Here is a 21,717-nt window from a genome sequence, read left to right as displayed (position 1 = left end):
AATCTTGAAATCACAGCCTGGATGGATGGAACTAGATCTGGGGTCTTCTACCTTGTCACTCAATAGTACGAGTCTAACCATGTCAATAAATGAGCTAGAGTCGAACATGGTAGACACCATCTGATTACCGACCAATGATGTAAGATGTTAACATATGCGAGAGGAACCACCGTTGATGTTAATGACTCTCAAGGTATTATAGTACAATCTATGTGGTGTGAATAGATGAGTCGAAGTCGAACACCACATAAAATATTTCAGTCGAAGGCTAATGATGAGGACCTATCGCCGAGAGCAAGGAAACTCACCATTGATGTATACAAGCTCCAAGTTAACAAAGGGAGTTTCTAAGTCAACCGCTTGGATAATGAGCTGATGTCGAGAGGAAGCGACCCATCGCAGGAGGGCCTTGATGTATCCCCCATAAACGACCCGAAATGGGCATTAAGATTTGAGATAGAATGACGTTGATGAAGAGATGGTTCAACAATGACAGACATGAAAGAAGGCTTTAAGAGAATTTTAGCAGATATCAACTGAAGGAATTCTCTTGAACATATCATCGACACTTTATGGAGTTTGAAGCATTGACCAAAAACCGATTATGGAGGCTTTGGATATGGTGTGATGAACGAAAGAGACGAGAAATTTTCCCAACCCAACAATCACAGAGATGAAGTAAAAGAGTATCATGTTCAAGTGTGACTCACTGCCATTAATAGGTTAAATATCCCATTTTCCAAATTTCCCTAGACATTTCTGGTGAGTACCTCTTTATTTATGATTTCATACTTCTGAGATCATTATCTTGTTTCAAATAGTTTTCCGGATCCATCACATTTTATGACAAGCTTGAGGAGGATAAAATATGCTTGATATATAAGTTCATCCTTCAGATGAATCCTTCTGAGTATTTTGAACTCTGAGAGGGAGTGGTTCGGTCCCATCCCGTTCGATGAGTCCAATGTTGTTTGATGATTTTATGAGTCCAATGAAGGTGTAACTCGACTTTTTTTTCATGTTTAGAGAGTTTAAAAAAGAGGCGGAAAATAGAACTCCAAAGGTTCATTTTCGTAAAGTTGTCTCTTCAGTCCGAAAAGGAAGAAAATAATATTCAGGAGAACCTTTTAGTAATATTCGACTAAAGTATTCCTTTTTCGTAAATAATCTTTCCCATTCTGAAAAAGGGTTAAACTTATACTGATTAGACGTATTTTAGTTTAATTTAACGAGTTCGAAAATACAAGTGCTCAACAATCTTTTCATATTTAGGGAGTCTGAAAAGAGTTGAAAGAGGACTCAAAGTGGTTCTTTTTTTCGTGAGTTTCTAGAGCTCGAAAAAAACGTTAAAAGTATGCTCTTTCATCAAAATGGGATGTTCAAAATACCATCAAAAGATTAAAAATACATGTAATATGGTAAAATTAGGTCAAAAAAATATAATTAAATTGACCATAAATAGGCAAAAAGTAAATTCATTTTTACCTCTTTTGAGTAAGCTTTGAGTGTTTTTTACCCTTAATCTTCAACAAGTAATTGCAGCCAAACCAGTGGACCATTTTGAGTGTCGTCAGTTCCAGGTAGGAAATCTATCCTTTCTCTTTCTTTTCATGATTTCCATTTTTGGTTTCATGTAAATTTTTGAAAGTTCTTAGTGATTTAGGGTCTTAGATTTGCGCCCTAGGTCTAGCGCACCCCTGCAGTATCAAAAAGTGTGCGGGGATTTATTAGTTAACACTGAGAAGAGTACCTCAGCGCACCCTCCCTGAAAGGGGAAGTATGTTGTGGCCCCCTGTCCTCCTAAAATCAGGTGCACTGGGCGCAATCCAAAAAATAAATTTTTATTTTTCACTTGAGTTTCTCTCATATTTTTGCATAAGATTCTTTTCTAAGTGTCTCTCTCATGGTATTGCAGATATCTATCGGAGAAAAAATGATTCTACTTTGGAGAGAAAGAGAACATGAGTCCAAATATTTAGAAGCTACTAATGACCCAAAAAAATTACAAGCCTTAAGGAATTGTGGACTCCTTAAGTTTTTCTAGCTTCCAGGGATGAGAGAGCAACTAGAGTTACTGTAATATCTAGTAAAGGCATGGGATATTCAAGGAAAATGCTTCAGGATTGGAGCACATACTCTCAGGATAAAGGTTGAGGACATTTATTTTTTGACAGGATTATCTCAAAGAGGAGCTACTGTCTCATTGTTTGGGATCAGAACATGTGGTGGATCCATCAAGGATTATATAAATACTCACTGTAGAGATTAAGGATGTGACTTGACTACCACTCAAGACGATCCTTTTCACCATTGTTCAGTTGGCTGGAAGTTCCACTTGGAATTTGACCAACAAGTCCCACATGCAATATGCATTGGAATGCATAGAACCCACTATATTTAACTGGAGTGAAGGGATGTTGGCTAATTTCAAGGAAAAACTCAATAGGGAAAAGGATGGGCAACTGAAGAACTTTGGGTATGGATCTATTTTGATATCATTTTCTCTAGAGAGGATTCCACTACTTCAATCTCAACATATTGGTCTTGAGCTTCCAGATCCTAGAGTTTCACGGATGAGGCAATGGGTAGATCTCATGTTTCGTCACGCAGGTGCATCTTCGATGAGTTTCACACCTACTTTCTTCCAATGGCTATGATTGCAACTCATTATGGTCAATGTATATCCTATGCCAGAGCTGATTCCTGAGGAGATCCAAAGCTCGTTTTACCTGAAGGCAAGTAATGGGGTGATATAGGTAAAATAATATCATTTTGAATATATTTTTTTGATTTTACAATTTTTTGACGTTTTTATGTGTCAGAGACTAACTATTGATTCCATATGCAGATATCGAACCAATACGACCAGTAAGCTCCTCATATCTTCAATGACGAGGAGAGTCAAAACCTGCACTAATAGGATCCACAGTTGTTGCAGGGGCAGAGGAGGAGATACATGATCTCAACATAGCCGTGACTCTCATCGAGTTCGAGTGTCATGTCGAGGGTTTGAACCATAGTGTACCAAAGACCAGGGTTGATGAGATCCCCATGCACTTACAATGATACACTATTGGGGTACCAGGGAGCCTCACTCAACTATTGTCCAAGGTTTCCCAAACGGTTGTCTGCTATCGCGGTCATCATTGGGACTAGTCTACTAGGAGGCCATAGAGCCATATTTTGTCTGCATGTATTTTGATAGTATATGCCGTGTGACCATATTACACATTAAGGGTTCATGGATGTTAGTGAAGGAAGTTGATGGGATGTAGGATAAATGCAAATGGTCCATGTTTTGTGAGGTTTATTTTATTTATTTATATTTTATATTTTATTATTATTATTATTATTTTATTTTATTTTATTTTCCAGATTTTTGGGGTAGAGTTTAGAATTGCTATTATGAGCTTATGATTTTGTTTTAGATTAGGACTCTGAAGAAAACAATGATATTGCAAATGTTAATGAGCTTCAACAAAGGCTAAAACCATTGGTTTGTGAGAATTACACATTAAGGGTTCATGGATGTTGATGAAGGAAGTTGATGGGGTGTAGGCTAAATTCTAGATAAAATGATCCATGTTTTACCAGGGTTTTCGACTTTTTAAGTTATTTATTTAATTTTTGGGGTTTTCGGGTCTCCAAATTGGCATAGAGTGTCAAAATTGCAATATCAACAATGGATTGTTCATAGTGCAAATGATTTCTATTTGTTGGATTTTGGCAAGGATGGGGTATTTTAGCTAGCGTTTAGTTGATGCCCATTGACAATAGCAGGGAGGAGAAAAGTAGTTAAGATTGGAGAATGTGGCATTGGTCTTGCAAATTGCACGGATTTTAATTAATGTGATGATTAGAGCTTTTGAGGTTGACGCTCGAGGAGGAAGTGACAATAAATTCTTCCTTTGTGAACAATGGTTGTTTGAATTTTGAAGTGGCCAAACAAATTCTCTCTATGTTAGAGGAGCTCCATTTTTATATAGATCCCTACTAACTTGCGTTGCATTTGATTTGGTGATTTCACCAATGATTTCAACAAGGAGGTTAGTATATTCCAAGTGAATGTTTGACCAAAACTTGGAGTGGTAAGCAAGATATCCAAACTAGTGTCATTTTGATGGGCTTTCATAAAGATACAATGACATTATTGAAATACCTTGGTGTAATAAATATTAGCAACACATGGAATGTTTACATAGTATATTTAGTATGATTCATAATACATACAACCATTACATAAGAGAATGCTTTGAAAGGTATCAATTGAAAAAAAACTAATCTTTCCTCCATTGTTTGTATAGATGTAGGTATCTGAACCATTACTTGTATTATTGATATAATCTATTCCTCTAAATAGAAAATTCTTGAAAGTTCAACCACATAAAAATTTAATTTGATGAAGATAATGATGTAAATATTTGAACCATTACTTTGTATTATTAATGTAATCTATTCATTTAAATAAATTATATTTAAAAATTCAACTATCTAAAAACAACTTAATTTTATTGTTTTAAATATCTTTAAAATCATTTTTTTGGTTGTTACTAAAATTAAATTATTTCATTTACCTTTTTAAAGATTTTTGCTTAATAACTTAAGTGGATTTGATTTGTTTATAACAAATTTGTTGATTATGCTTTAGTATAATATTCTATATCATAATAAGAAAACTATTAATAAATCAAAATATTCTCGTTAAGTCTAATCATACATAAGACAAACCAGCATAAATCATACATAAGACAAACCAGCATAAGTTTATATTAGAAAAATATGATTAATAATGTTGAATTAAAAAGATGTATACATTGTTGAAAGGAGTTCAGACATAATTTGTCTCATAAAAAATTCATTAAAAAGTTGATTAATAATTTTTGAATTAAAAAGATATATATAATTTTGAGAGGGGTTCAGACATAATTTGTCTCATGAAAAATTCCTTTTCCGAAACAATGGTTGAACGAAAATGACCCTTTAACCAATATTCTGCGCTGAGACCTTTCGCTGATTCTTTGTATTTAAGACCTTTCGCCATACTTTGTATTTAAGTCCTTTGTTCAAACTTGGAAATGGAAAAAATATCTTAAATGATTAGACCTTCTAAAATGACCTTGGCGTTCGTGACCTCATATAAAGTCCGCCACATGCATTTAGAGCTTTGATAATACTTTGTATTTGAAACCTTTATTCAAACTTAGTCATTTATACCCAAGAAAAAAATGGTCTCAAATTATTATACCCTCTCAAATGACCTTGACGTCTCTAACCTCACATAGAGTGCATCCTTCCAAGGTAATTGCGTTTTGAAATGCTCAAGATCATTTTTCAATTCTAAGGAAATATTTATAAGTCTCACTATTGAAAATTTCACCGTTGAAAAGTTGTGAGCTAAGTCACATGGTTCAGGGTTAAGTTTGGCTTAGGTAATGATTAGATTAAGTTTGGGTTCAGTAATGATTAGATTAAGTTTAGGTTCGATAATGATTATGTGGAGATTTAAGGTTTGCAATGCTTTTCATGTTCATTAGGTGGCATCCACATTCATTGATACATCATAGGAAACATAATGTGTTTACTCCACATGTTCTAAGAGGATTGTTTAGATATAAATGTTTATTTGAAGGAACACACTAATGGCAACCATTATGCATGACTACCAAAATTTGTTTGCACAAGGCCTTCATATGTTCCTCTAACCCTAGATATGACGTTGTTGCGTTAGGGAAATAATAATATTAAAATTTTAAATTGGAGAGATATTTTATATCGATGGATGGAGAATAATTCATACTACATCCTATAAAGTAGTGATCTCGTTTGATTTACCTCTCGAAAACGATGGAGTGATATGCATGCAAGTGTGACATAACATGTCTTGTGTGGATGGGTTCAATGGTATTTTCATGCCTTCCTCTCTTGTACACCTTTGGTGGCTTGATTTCAATAAGATATCATTCTCTCCCTTCTTTGTAAACTATATAATCATTCACAATAACCCAACCCATTATAAAAACACTTGTGATACAAATGATATGAGGTAGATTACCTTATTTCATTCCCAAAGGAATTTGTAGGGCCCAAAATTTCTGTAACTTCAGCCAAGGCTAAGGCTCAATGATTTTTGGCTTCATAAGTTCTTGTTGATCTTCCCCCCTTTAGAAAATGGAGGACAAAGATACCCTTCTACTATTTGTTTTGAAGGCCCTAAAGCACATACCACTATTCTCATATGGTCATGAGCTTGATTTTGTTGTAGATTATGTTGGTCTGTGAAGAAAACAATGATGTTACAAGCATTCATGAGCTTCGATAGAGGCTAAAACCGTTGGGTTGTGATAATTACACATTAAGGGCTCATGGATGTTGATGAAGGAAGCTGATGGGGTGTAAGCTAAATCTCCAAATTGACCTAGAGTGTCAAAATTGCAATATCAACAATGGATTACTCATAGTGCAAATGTTTTTTATTTGTTGGATTTTGGAAAGGATGGGGAATTTTAGCTAGCATTTAGTTGATTCCAATTGACAATAGTCGGGATGAGAAAAATAGTTGAGATTGGAGAATGTGGAATTTTCTTGTGAATTGAAAGGATTTAAACTAATGTTGTGATTAGGGATTTTGAGGTTGAAGATGGAGGAGAAAGTGAGAAGGAATTCTTCCTTCATGACCAATGGTTATTTGAATTATTAAGTGGTCAAACATACTCTTGCTATGTTAGAGGAACTCCATGTTTATAGACGTCCCTACTAACTTGTGTTGCATTTGGTTTGATGATTCCATCAATTATTTCAACAAGGAGTTAAGTGTATGCCAAGCGAATGTCTAGCCAAAACTTGGAGTGGTAAGAAAGATATGTAAATTAGTGTCATTTTGATGGGTCTTTCTAAGGATACAATGACATTAAAGAAATGCCTTGGTGTAATAAATATTAACAACACATGGAATGTTTACATAGTATATATAGTAAGCCTCATAATCCATACAACCATTACATAAGAGAACACTTTGAAGGCAGTGATTGAAAAAAATGATCTTTCTTCCATCGATTGTATAAATGAAACAATAACTAAACAAAGGAAGGAATAACATTCTCAATACTTTAAATATCACAAATAACATTTCATAATTTACTTGGCAAGGTCAGTGAAAACAAGATTGAGAAGAATATATTTTTCCTTTTTTTATGTATCACTTGTTTATCCCAATATAAATCCACTTATTTGTTATAAAGAGCATTACCATACATGTTGTTGAAGTTGTAAATAGGTTCAGTCTTCATAATATAGATTTATCATTCATGCATTTATTATAAATTTTCAGGCATGTTCTTCATGCTAGAGTAAAAAATAATTTATTTTGAGTCAAAATAAAATTAATTTATGTCATCCATTTGGAGATTTAAAAGAAAAATAATTTGAATTTTTAGTATGACTCATAAGTCCACAAGATGACCAAGTCAACCCTCCTTGGGTAACTATAAGCCTAGCCCTCCAAGTGGCACCTATTTGACCCTCTTGGACAACTATAAATTAGAGACAAGTTCGACCTTCTTGGAAACTCATTCACTCAACACACAAGCAACATATCTGAACCAAGTGAAGGAGAAGAAGAAGTTGAGTGAAAGGAGAGAGAAGACAAGCTAAAACGAGTAGAATATTCCCTTGTTGATTGAATCTTTGACTACTACAATTTTCACGTGTGGGGATTTTTTTGTGTGGAAGGATCCGAAATTGTCTGAGGTCATTATAGGTTGAACTATAGCCCTAGTTGCAGACCTGGAATTCTAAAGTTTGACCAACATTGACTTTGAATTTTGACTTAGAGGAGGGTTTGACTTGGTATCTTGGTGGCATTTTGGTATTGGTTTTTAGCTTGGATATCTCATTTTGATTTGATTATATAAGGAAAGGACTACCGGGTTTTCCCCTTGTGGATTTTTCCTTGGCCATTGCCCTAATTTATGGTGTCTCTTGTCCCATTGTGATGTTTACTTTCTTGAAAGATTGGAAAAATGTATAGTTGCTTGGTGATGAAGACATAAAGAAGAAATCAGAAGACATCTAATTTTTACAAGTAATTATCAAGAAGAGGAGTTAAGTGTTAGACTACATTGCACTTGGTTTCTCAACATGATATTAGAGCTAAAGTGAAGGAAAGAAGCTTGAAGATCACAATTTGTTGGCACTCTTAAAGACATTCTTGTAGCAACATTCTATAACTTTCAAGTAAGTACTCTTCTATTCTCCATGTCCAATGCTTCTGATCAAATGTCATCTATATGTAAGCAGGGCATGGTGGTTTCACTAGGGGATCAATACCATAACACGTGCATTCATATTGGGGGATATATATTGAGGAAAAAATGAAAAAATATATTGAGCATATAATAGGGGGTAAAGGGTTTTTATATGTTCTATATAAAAAAATGGATCTCAAAGTTAATGAAAAAATATAAAGGGGTATAAAAAATGTTAATTAAAAAATTGATACCTACAATATCTAGTGAAAGTAGGGGTTTTTAAAATTAAGAAGGTGTATTGGGTTCATATTGGTAAGGGGTTAAATAAAGTGATTTTTTGAGGTATCTTCCAATATATAGTCAACTTAAGGGTATTCTGTAGTATGCCATGAAGTTTGATGCTCCCTCTAACTTGTTCTCAAATTTCATAGAGGAAGCCATACATGCCAATTTACAACAAGGACTTCAATAAAATGCTCACTGAGTTTTTTTCTTTTTTTTTTGGAATGGTGATATCAATGTCCCTTCCTTCCTTCACCAAAGCTCTGATACCATGCTGATTTTCTTAGTGCAATAGAGATTAGCATAATATTTCTGAAATCATGATAATTACTTTTGATGTAGATTTTTTTTTGTAAAACTTATCCCAATATATCATCTAGGAATTATACTTCAGAAATTCAACCATAAATAAAAATAGAACAATAAATGTCACAATACACAAAAGAAGACTACATTTACCTTGGGAAAACATACCAAATGGATAAACCTAACAACCTTTTTCAATAGAGAAACTCTTCTTGTTCAATGAGAGACACACCTAGACCTATGGTCAAACATGACCTTCTCCTCCAAGTCAAGTCACCCAATTTGATCCGACAATTCGTTCTGTCTGTCTGACCCAAAATTTCAACCCTCCTATAATTGCCAATTGCCCCAAAAATTTCAACCTTGCAAAAACTACCCAGTTACCCATAAATTTCAGCCCCCCTACAAGAGAATTCCTAGAAAAATGAAAACCATAGAGAGAGGAGAGAGAGAGAGAGAGAGAGAGAGAATTCATCATATTAATCCTTATTGTCCTTCACTTGCTTGGCCATAAACTATCTTGTGTGTGAGATTGAATGCCCGAGCGGAGAAGGTCGAATTTCCTTTATATAATAGTCTGTCTCCGTCGAATGAGTGTGTCTCTTGCCAAGGCCAACTTGACTTGGAGGGAATCTGACTTGTCACTTTTGGAGCCAAAAATTATATTTCAAAAATTCAAAGTTTCATCTTTAAAAAGTCACAATGGGACTTTGACTCAAAATAATTTTTTCTTTGACTCTAACATTTATAAATATGCTTTACAATGATAAATACAAGTACATCAAGTGACCAAATATACATTATGAAGACTAATCATAGTTACAAATTCAACAAATTACAAGCATAAAGTTGTGAAGTCAAAATTCTAAAGTTTGACCAACATTGACTTTGATTTTTGAGAGGGTGACTTGGAGGAGGGTTTGACTTGGTATCTTCATGGAATTTTGGTATTGGTTCTTGGCTCGGATATCTCATTTTTATTTGATTCTATAAGGAAATGATTGATGAGTTTTCCCCTTGTGTGTTTTGCCCTAGCCACTAGCCTGATTTCTGGTGTCTCTTGTCTCATTCTGATCTCTATTTTCTTGAATAATTGAACAAATGTATAATTGTTTGATGAAGAAGACATAAATAAGAAATAAGAAGACATGTAATTTTCACAAGTAATTATCAAGAAAAAGAATTAAGTGTTAGACTACATTACACTTGGTTTCTCAACACGTGTTGCCAACTTTACATATATAAATGAAGCAAAAAATTTTAAAGCTTTGCAACAAAGAAATAATATTTTAGAGTGATGCACTAAGTCACCAATGTATCATGAGATTCATAGTTCTATGAGTATGAACAACTCCTTTTAAATATCCTAATAATAACTATAGTTCTATGGGTATGAACAACTCCTTTTAAATATCCTAATAACTATAGTTCTATGAGTATGAACCACTCCTTTTAAATATCCTAATAACTATAAAAAAAAATATTCTATTATCAATTTATTAATATTCAAAATAAAAACTAGACACAAGGTTTTTGGATGGACATAAAACTAATACTTTTGTTTGTATTTATATCAAATTCTAAAAAGTATCTTAAATGATTGGACCTTCTAAAATGACCTTCGCGTCCCTAACCTCATGTAAAGTCCACCACATGCATTGAAAACCTTGATAATACTTTATACTTGAAACCTTTATTAAAAAATTAAGTCATTTATACCCAAGAAAAAATGGTATTAAATTATTATACCCTCTAAAATGACCTCTTGACGTCTTTAACCTCATATAGAGTCAATCCTTCAAGGTAATTGCCCTTTGGAATGCTTAAGCCAACTTTTCAATTCTCAAAAATATTTATTAGTCACACTCTTGAAAATTTCCACCGTTGACCTTTACCAATGCCACACTTATATGATACAGACACACACATCAAAGCTATTGGTATCTTTTTAAATGTTTGCAATTTGAATGCTTACTTAGGAACTTGTATTTTGGGTCACTGGATTTTCTTTTTCTTTTTTGGGAATCAAAGCTATTGGGATTTTTTAAATATTTGAAAGTTGAATGCTTATTTAAGAACTAGTATTTTGGTTTATTGGGATTTATTTAAACATATGTAATTTGATTTTTTATTCAGTAATTTGTATTTTGAATTCGAATGTATGGGTTTTTAGAATTTGAATTTTAAAATGTAAATTTAAATAAAATAAATATTTGTTCTGTTTGATGATATAGTAAAAGATAATGAAATAAATGTTAATTAAGTAAATTTAAAAGTGGATAAATTTATTTATTCATTTTTAAAATTTGATATAACTTTTGTTGGAAGTTATAAGTGTAGTTTAATCACTTTGGTTTTTCTTTTTTTATATTTGTGGGCAATTTTGTCTGATGGTGAGGGTGCAAGTGTTAGAGACAATCTCCCTAATCTGCCAGCAAGCTCTTCAATGTCTTGATCAACTTCTCTTTCTTCTACTCTGGTCGCATCAGTCATTAAATTGATATTTCCTTTCTTAAGGAACCCACTATCATGCTTATTTAACAAACAATGACTCTTCAGGGAATTCTTAAAAGAAACATACAATTGGTGGACTTACGCACACAATATATATATATCCATGTTATATACGCCCACGGTATGTTCTCCCTTCTTCTTTCACATCGGCGATGGTTATAGGTTGGCCGTTATCATGTACAAAGGCTCAGATCTTACGGATTGATGGCTATATATATCCGCCCCTATGCTGGTTTCAATTGATATATATAAAAGCCGGAAATTGCACAACCAACGAGCTTCTTACGGACCTGCAATATGTATAACCCACAGTTTATATCGTTCGGCTTCTAAGTTCAGACCTCGGCCCCTGTTACGCTATGGCTCCCTTTAAACCGAAAGACCTTGGACGCCTATCACACAACTAACCGTTCCAAGGTTCTCCGACGCTGATATGGTCCCCAACCGATATGGGTAAAACTTCCAGGTATAAAAGTTCAAATCGTTACAGCCAATTAATGAAAAAAATTTAAGAGTTCTTAGGAAAGCAGAGACATAAGCGTGACTGTAAAATCAAGCCTGTATAAAGGAAAACAGAGACATGTGCGTAGCTGTAAAATCAAGCCTGTATAAACATCAAACGGAAGGGAAATTGATTCAATGATTAATACACAGTGATTGCGCATGAGGAAATAAGAGCCATTTAACACCATCCGTCCTGTTCCATAGTCTATGCATGTACATTACAAAGGCATTAATAAAAGGACGTTGAGAGAATAATTTCTTGCTTTAAAGTAATGCTAAGGCGCTCGCTCTCTCCTCTCTCCCCTTGAGAGCTTTTCCGCATTTTTATTTTTATTTAAGGATAGGCCCTCTCGGTCCTTATCCGATACAAAGAAAAGCATGCTTTACAGGATGATTTAAAGCTTGAAGGCTTTATTACAATAGCATGATTTATTGCTAGAATTTATTCTATTTTAAACTAAGAAAGCATAGAAATTGCAGGCTAAAGGATCCCACTCCCTTGCCTGTAGATTTTTTTTTGACTTTGGAATAATTTGGAAGATTTTTCCCTCTGAGTCACATGCTCCCGCATCAGACTCCTGAGGACAAAATTCTTCATGGGCTCCTGTCCATGAGCTCATCTACAGATTTGCCCAATTTCCGTAGAATGTCTTCTGTAACCCAAGTAGCTTCAGCGATCGGTTGTCCCTTCCATTTCATCAGATACTGGAAATATTCTCGTCCCCTTGTCTTTTTATACACTTTCTTATCCAGAATTCTTTCTGGTTGTAAATCCTTGGCTGTGGGTAACTGTTTTACCCAGTCAATCTCTGGAGTCTTTTGATCCTGTGTTGTATCACCTGCAGCTTCATTCTCATACTTGTACAAGTCTGCAACATTAAAAATTGGTGATATTCCCACACCAGGTGGTAATTCAATCTCATAAGCATTTGTAGAGAATTTCCTTAGCACCCTGCATGGTCCAATTTTCTTGGATTTTAACTTATTATACTTTCCCTTTGGAAATCTCTCCTTTCTGAGGTGTGCTAAAACCAAGTCTCCAACTTCAAAGTTCATTTCTCTTCTCCTCATGTCTGCTCTGGTTTTATATTGAATGTTGCTTTCTTGTAGCTGTTGTTTCACCTGTTCATGTATCGCCTGCATTCTTGAAGCAAAGTCTTCACCTTCTGAACTTCTCATTTCTTCCTTTCCCAAATTCCTTAATTCATATATTCCCCTTGGGTGCATTCCATACACAATATGGAATGGGCTCTGTCTTGTGCTCCTGTTTGGTGAGTCATTATATGCATATTCAACTTGTGGTAACACTTGATCCCATTGCTTTGGATGTTCTGTAGTAAAGCTCCTCAAAAGATTGCCTAAACTTCTGTTCACAACTTCAGTCTGTCCATCAGTTTGTGGATGATAGGCAGAACTAAAACTTAATTTAGTTCCCAACTTCTTCCATACTGTTCTCCAGAAATGTCCAACGAACTTTGAATCCTTGTCTGAAACAATGCTTTTGGGCAATCCATGTAATCTTAAAATTTCTTTAAAAAACAAGTTAGCAATATGAGAAGCATCACTAGTTTTATAACATGGAATAAAGTGTGCCATTTTTGAAAATCTGTCCACTACAACAAAAATTGAATGATAGCCTCTTTGAGTCTTTGGCAATCCTAGCACAAAATCCATGCTTACCATATCCCAAGGCCTGTCTGGAATTGGCAATGGAATATACAACCCTGTGTTTTGGCTCCTTCCTTTTGCATACTGGCAGACTTTACAATTTCTTACATACTTCTCTACTTCAGATTTCATTTTCGGCCAGAAGTAAAATTTGTTGAGTTGTTCAAAGGTCTTCTCTCTACCAAAATGTCCTGCAAGTCCTCCACTATGCTTCTCTTTGATTAAATTTTCTCTCATTGAATAGTTTGGTATGCACAACTGATTTTTCTTAAATAACAGTCCATCTTGTATAAAATAATCCAGCCACTTTCTCCTGTCCATCAAAACAGGATTTTTACAAGCCTCAAATGCCTCCTTAAAATCTGAATCGGTCTCATATAATTCCTTGAGAAAATCAAACCCCAGCACGTGGATTTGACTTTCTTGCAGCAATACACTTCTCCTACTTAAGGCATCTGCGACTTTGTTTGACTGTCCAGTTATATGCTTTAACAAAAAATGAAAGCCTTGAAGATATTCTACCCATTTAGCATGTCTCTGGCTGAGTTTTGGCTGCTGCATTATAAACTGCAATGCATGGTTATCTGAATAAAGAATAAATTCTTTCGACATTAAATAATGCCTCCACTTCTTTAGTGCCTGCACAACTACGTAAAACTCCTTATCATAAGAAGAATACTTCCTTTTTGCATCATTTAGCTTTTCACTAAAATAAGCTATTGGTCTATCTTCTTGGCTTAAAACTCCTCCAATTGCTTCTGCGCTGGCATCACACTTAACTTGAAAAGTTTTGTTAAAATCAGGAAGAACCAAAACAGGCTTTTCAGTTATTTTCCTCTTTAACAGCTGAAAATTTCTCTCTGCTTCAACAGTCCACTTAAATGGCTGTTTATCTTTCTTTATGGTCTCAAGAATAGGTGCATTAATCTTACTAAAATTCTTAATGAATTTTCTGTAAAAACTAGCAAGACCATGAAAACTCCTTACCTCAAAAATACTTTTGGGTGAAGGCCACTCCACAATTGCTTTGATCTTGTCTGGATCCATCTTCAATCCTTCAGCTGAGATAACAAATCCCAAGTACACCAGCTCCTCTTTCATAAATAAACACTTCTTCAGATTCAACAATAATTTTTCTTGCTGCAGCTTCTGTAAAACATAATTTAAATGCCTCAAGTGTTCCTCCTTGGATCTGCTATAGACTAATATGTCGTCCAGATATACTATTACAAATTTACCAATGAATTCTTTAAGAACTTCATTCATCAGCCTCATGAATGTACTTGGTGCATTGGACAACCCAAAAGGCATCACTCTCCACTCATATAATCCTTCATTGGTCTTAAAAGTGGTTTTCCATTCATCCCCTTCTCTTATTCTTATCTGATGATAGCCACTTTAAGATCTAACTTTGAAAAATATTTTGCACCAGACAAGCAATCCATTAAATCTTCAATTCTGGGTAATGGAAATCTGTACCTGATTGTAATCTTATTGATGGCTCTTGAATCTGTACACATCCTCCAGCCTCCATCTTTCTTCGGGCTCAGCACCGTTGGCACTGCACAAGGACTCAGGCTTTCTTTGATCAACCCCTTGTCAAGCAATTCTTGCACCTGTTTCTTAACTTCTTCATTTTCTGCAGGAGTCATTCTATATGCTGCTTTGTTAGGTAGGCTTGCTCCAGGAATCAAGTCTATATGATGACTGATTTTTCGAATTGGCGGCAATTCATTAGGCAAGTCATCAACAATAATTCTCTAGCATTTCTTGAATTTCAATGGGTAATTCAGAAATTTTAGTAGAAGTCAATATTACCTTGGGCTTGCAAATCACAGCAAAATTTACCTCATTTTCTTCAATCTACTTCAAGTATTCCTTCCCTCCAAGTAATAGAGTTTTTGGACCAGTCTTCTGTCCCGATACATCTTCTTCTTGCAGAGGCAACAATGTATGATTAACACCATCTTTTCCAAACTTGTAGGTGTTTCTCTTCCCGTCATGTATGGCTCCTTTGTCATAATGCCAAGGCCTTCCAAGCAATATGTGACACACGTCCATAGGCATCACATCGCAAACAATTTTATCTTTGTACTTGCCCACTTGAAATTCCACCTCACACTGTTCACTTACCAACAGTTGATGTCCCTTTTGTAACCAAGGTGTTGGATGCTTCATTGTCTTCAGCTTCAATTTCTCCACTACTTCTGTAGAGACCAAATTATCAGTGCTGCCACTATCAATGATCATCTGGCAACATTTCCCTTGGACTTTGCACACTGTCCTGAATAAAGTTTTCCTTTGTGGCGGTTCAGCCACCTCTTTTACTGGTTTAAGTAAGACTTTATTAACCACCAGAGATTCTCCTCTTTCTGGTGTATTTTCTTCTTCTGCTACCGCTGCCACTGGTGCTTCTTCTTCAGCTGGAGCAACAATTGCATTCCTTTGCTTTATGTCTGCATTCTCTAGGCACTCAAAAGCTCTGTGTCCCAGCTTGTTACATCTGTAACATCTTATTTCTCTGCCTCTTCCTCTGCCTCCTCTTCCTCTGGAAAAACTCCCTCTGCCTCTTGCATCACCTTCTCTAGGTGCATGCTGGGTTGAGCTACTGCTAGCTCCATCTCTAGGTGCTGTAGTTCTTCCTCTACCACCTTGACTTCCTTTTCCTCTGAAAGTCCCTCTCCCTTTGGCAGATTGCTTCCTTATGAGTTTTTCCTCAGCTTTCAACGCTATCTGATAAGCTTCCTCTACTGTTTTTGGAGACAGCAGACTTATCTCATCCTGAATGTCCATCCTGAGGCCATTCATATATCTAGCCACCTTCTCATCTGTGTCTTGAGCTTCTCCTACTCTTATGCTTACTTTATAAAACTCTTTTGTATATTCTTTTACTGTTAAAGCTCTCTGTCTAAGATTTTGCATCTGTCTAAACAATGTTTGCTGATAATTACTTGGCAAGAACTTACCTCTTAACTTTGCTACCATTCGGCTCCAGTTCTTGATTGGCTGCTTACCAAGTCTCTTCCTTTCTGCCTGCACACCATCCCACCAGAGTGCTGTGTGGCCTTTTAACTTGGTGACAGCAAACTTTACTTTCTTCTCATCTTCTGTTTCTTCGTAATCGAAGAATTTCTCCATGCTGTTAATCCAGTCGATCAATTCTTCTGGATTCAGTCCTCCTTGATATACCGGTACTAATTGGTTCCATGGCCTGGCTGTAGATTTTAACACTGACTGAAAGAACCTCATCTCAGGAGTAACCTGTACAACTTCCTCCTCTTCAGCAGCTTCAATTTCGGGCTCACTGACATCTCCATCATCTATATTTCTATCCGAAGTTAATGCATCCACTCTAGCTCGCAGCTCTTCTACGGTTGCCATTAGTTCAGCATTTGCAGCAGGTCGTCCTCTTCCACCACGTCCTCGTCCTCTTCCAACTCTGAAAGCCATCCTTCTTCTGCTCCTGAGATTCAATTCAATGTCAGTTGATGTCTTTGATACCACTAATGATGGTGAGGGTGCAAGCGTTAGAGACAATCTCCCTAATCTGCTGGCAAGCTCTTCAATGTCTTGATCAACTTCCCTTTCTTCTACTCTGGTCGCATCAGTCATTAAACTGACATTTCCTTTCTTAAGGAACTCACTATCATGCTTATTTAACAAACAGTGACTCTTCAGGGAATTCGTAAAAGAAACATACAATTGGTGGACTTACGTACACAATATATATATATCCATGTTATATACGCCCATGGTATGTTCTCCCTTCTTCTTTCACATCGGCGACGGTTATAGGTTGGCCGTTATCATGTACAAAGGCTCAGATCTTACGGATTGATGGCTATATATATCCGCCCCTATGCTGGTTTCAATTGATATATATAAAAGCCGACAATTGCACAACCAACGAGCTTCTTACGGACCTGCAATATGTATAACCCACAGTTTATATCGTTCGACTTCTAAGTTTAGACCTCGGCCCCTGTTACGCTATGGCTCCCTTTAAACCGAAAGACCTTGGACGCCTATCACACAACTAATCGTTCCAAGGTTCTCTGACGCTGATATGGTCCCCAACCGATATGGGTAAAACTTCCAGGTATAAAAGTTCAAATCGTTACAGCCAATTAATGAAAAAAATTTAAGAGTTCTTAGGAAAGCAGAGACATAAGCGTGACTGTAAAATCAAGCCTGTATAAACATCAAACGGAAGGGAAATTGATTCAATGATTAATACACAGTGATTGCGCATGAGGAAATAAGAGCCATTTAACACCATCCGCCCTGTTCCATAGTCTATGCATGTACATTACAAAGGCATTAATAAAAGGACGCCGAGAGAATAGTTTCTTGCTTTAAAGTAATGCTAAGGCGCTCGCTCTCTCCTCTCTCCCCTTGAGAGCTTTTCCGCATTTTTATTTTTATCTAAGGATAGGCCCTCTCAGTCCTTATCCGATACAAAGAAAAGCATGCTTTACAGGATGATTTAAAGCTTGAAGGCTTTATTACAATAGCATGATTTATTGCTAGAATTTATTCTATTTTAAACTAAGAAAGCATAGAAATTGCAAGCTAAAGGATCCCACTCCCTTGCCTGTAGATTTTTTTTTTGATTTTTGGAATAATTTGGAAGATTTTTCCCTCTGAGTCACATGCTCCCGCATCATTATCTTGATTTTAGTAAGTATTTGTTGGAATTGTAGGTTTGGGTTGTGTAATATGCACGATCCATTTGCCATAAAGTTTTTAAAGGCATTGAATCTGATTATGCATTCAAAAATACAGTTTTAAGAACAAAAAAATACAACATCACAAGAAATTATATCTTCGAATTTCGATAAAAGAAACCAAAACATAGAGCAATTAAAATATGTCATTATAGTTATACTTGATTGATGGAGATTTTAACCATACGACTTTTATTTAATGAGGAGAACTAGACCAATTGAACTAACCCTCAGAGCTTGGGCAAATATAATGTTAGAATAAAAGTGATGTTCATATTATGAAATAAATCCCCGATGGGGGTGATCACTACAGGAAATTTTCCGGTGACAGGAAACACCGCTCTCTGGCAAGCACATGTTCTCATAACCCATTTACTCCAAATGCGAACTCTTGGCATGTGTGTCCTCCACCGACTTCGACATCTGGCAGTCCTTGTTAAGTGCTTCAGGGTCCCCCACTCCCTTTGCATGATAACCGCATGGCAAAAATGTGTATCAAGTATAATACTTCACATGTTACAACACCAGGTGTTAAATGCTACACCTTCAGACTTCGTCATAACCATCTCTCCGACATTAGTATACTTGCTCATTCCTTTTGTCTTTGTGATCATGGTGACCTCCTGTCATGGTGGATTGGTTATCACCAAAGATCTCCCTGACAGGCAGATTTTGTTAATTAATGGGCTCATAATGTGCTATGGTTCGGTTTGTGGGAGTCTGAGGTATCTTTGGGACACATGGCTTGTGTCATGCACCTCCCACGACCTTGTTTTTGTCCTTTCAACCAATCTTACCATGCAGATAATTGTCTATAAATCCTTCACAATGAAATTAGGGTGGTAGAGGTCGGGAGGTCCTATTTCTGCTAATAATTTTATTCTCTGGGTAATCAAACCGAGTTTCAAATTGGGCAGGTGTTTTCACTATTGGGTGGTCGTTCCATTTCAAGGCCTGTTTAATTTCTGTTCCATATTTTACCTATTGTATGCCCTATCATTGTATATCCTATTTCGTTCTCTAGGTAATAAAATTGTGTTTCATCCAGGGTGGGGGTTTCATTGTCGGGTGCTCGACCCATATATAGGTATGTTTCACTCTTGTTATACTCTTACCATAGTATTTTCTATCATTCTTGTCTTTATAGGAGTCCAGGGTTTCTGGGTGGGCGAGTTACTCCATGTTTTTTGTGCTCTTCTTGCACAATACGGGGCTTGGCCCATCTTTTCAGCTAGTGGTCGTTTTGTCCCCGACTTCCTTGCAAAGCACAATGCCTACTGGGGTCTCATTTAATTTCCTGATGCTCGTATGTCGAGTATGATACGCGGGGACCTTTTTTATCTGGTTTTGAGGGCATATTTAAGTGGTTCCACCTCCCCAAAGACCACTTTTCCCTCTCGAGTCAAGCTATATTTCGTCAACTTAAGAAGCGCTCTCAGGCCTCTCCGTTAGTTGCTCTTATTATCCTATCAAGTCGGTTTTCGCAAGTAACCTTTAGTTTGCATAAATCCATTTACCGTATGGGTTGTATTCTGGTTCAATTTTCTTTGCCGAGCCATACAGTTGATTATAGTTTCGCAAGCCATGTCTAAGTATTACACTCTTCCTCTCTCTCTGCAAATCCTTTCCCATGGTTTGTTGCAGTAGTGGTCTTTGTTGAATGTAGGTTAATTATGGCTCCAAGGATGTGGCAATCGACACGAAGAGGTGAAGTTGTTGGGTCTTCCTCAACTAGAAATCGTCGTCTCTTTGGACGGGAGTCCATGGCCAACTTTTTTGAACCTGCTCCATTGGACGTTCGGAAGGAAATACTGTCCCTGGAAGTAAATAATTTGGCAATCGACAATAGTTTTCTGATTAAGAGATTAGTGGAAATTGCCTCAAATGGGTGCTGGACCCTGGAAAATTCAGGAAAAGACGCCTCCACTTCTTACACTCCATTACCCACCATTGACAAATTAAAACACTGTTGAGTATGGTTATCAGAGATAAACAAATTGACAAGTATAAAATTTTCGTAGACCAAGAAGAACTCAAGCATATAATGAGGGACATCCACTACATTTTAGATGACATTGCTGCAAGACTCAGTAAGGTAGAACAATACATTGCCACAGACTTGGAAAGAAAAACCAATGGCCACGAAGAAGCGAATACTGTTATCAACGTAGTTCCCATCAATTCCATCAATGCTAATTCAATCTCTCTAGCAGTTAACTCTGGCTCTCGAGGCTCCCCAATCATCATCCTTGATTAGCTCTTTCATATTGCTGTTAATATACAAGTACTTTGGTTACTCTGTTCTGGTTTAGAAATCTTGTAGTATTAAACGTTCTTATGTTTAATACGAGTAAGACCAAGGAACAGGACTCGGGAGGGAAGGCGCAATGGTTAAGACACTGTACTTATAAGGTCCGAGGGGGAACTCTACCGGATGGAAATTATTTATTGTCCACACATGGTTGCCACTTATGTGGTCAAAGAAAAACCATATTTTAATTTGTCCAACACAAAAGATGGACTTTTCGATAACTCGACTTAGTTGACTTTGATGAGGGTTGAGTTCGCACATGAAGGTTGAGTTGGCTTTGATGAGGCTTGAGCTGGCCCCTGAAGTATGTGAAGGTTACTTTTGTTTTCGAGGGATTTAGTTTAATATTAATATATTTACGAGATGATGTTAAATTAATGGGAATTGGAAAAAAGAAAAGCAAAAGGAGTGGTATTTATAATGATGGTAGCATTTATATTTTTTTAGGTTAATTTTACTTTTTAAATAGTTGTGTAAAGGGTAAATAAGAAGTTGTGAAAGTTATTTTTTGTTTTCGAGGGATTTAGTTTAGTATCAATATATTTAAGAGTTGATGTTAAGTTAATGGGAATTGAAGGTATTTATTAGGAGGGTAGTATTTATATTTATTAGGTTAATTTTATTTTTTAAGTAGTTGTGCAAAAGGTAAATAAAATCTTTTGTATACTAATGTGATATCTTATTTGAATTAAATTTATTATATATATGTGTGTTAAATTTCATTGTGCATTATGGGGAGTATTCCAAAAAATAAATAAATATATTAAAATTTAATGTTTTTTTTTTTTCCAAGGAAAAAAACGGTAACTTTTTATTAAAGAATTAATGAAAAGTTACACTAGCAGATGCAATGAAGCATTCAGTAAGTTGCCACATGGGCTCGCAGCGTTAGTAAACTAACGTGCACAAAGAATAAGAAAGAGAAAAGAAAAGAGAAAGAAGAAGCCTGATTTCCGGCAGTGAGTAAAAAACTCACGCTTCAGGTTTTTCTCCCCTTTTTCTTTTCAACCTTGCGCCACTCTCCCACAGTGGGCTCGGTCGAAGCAATGACTAACTGTGTTGTTACATTCGGATGCCCTGTTTCTTTGTCTGAATCTGAAGTATCTGAGTGATGATGCCGTTTGATGCCTCCCATGCCTTGATCCACGCTTGTCATCTC

This window comes from Pinus tabuliformis, chromosome J (assembly GCF_031772625.1).
Source record: "Pinus tabuliformis cultivar Carrire ecotype Pingquan chromosome J, CPIR1, whole genome shotgun sequence".
NCBI classification, from domain to species: Eukaryota; Viridiplantae; Streptophyta; class Pinopsida; order Pinales; family Pinaceae; genus Pinus; species Pinus tabuliformis.
The sequence above is the reverse complement of the archived record's forward strand: the minus strand, read 5'-3'. Positions refer to the sequence as shown.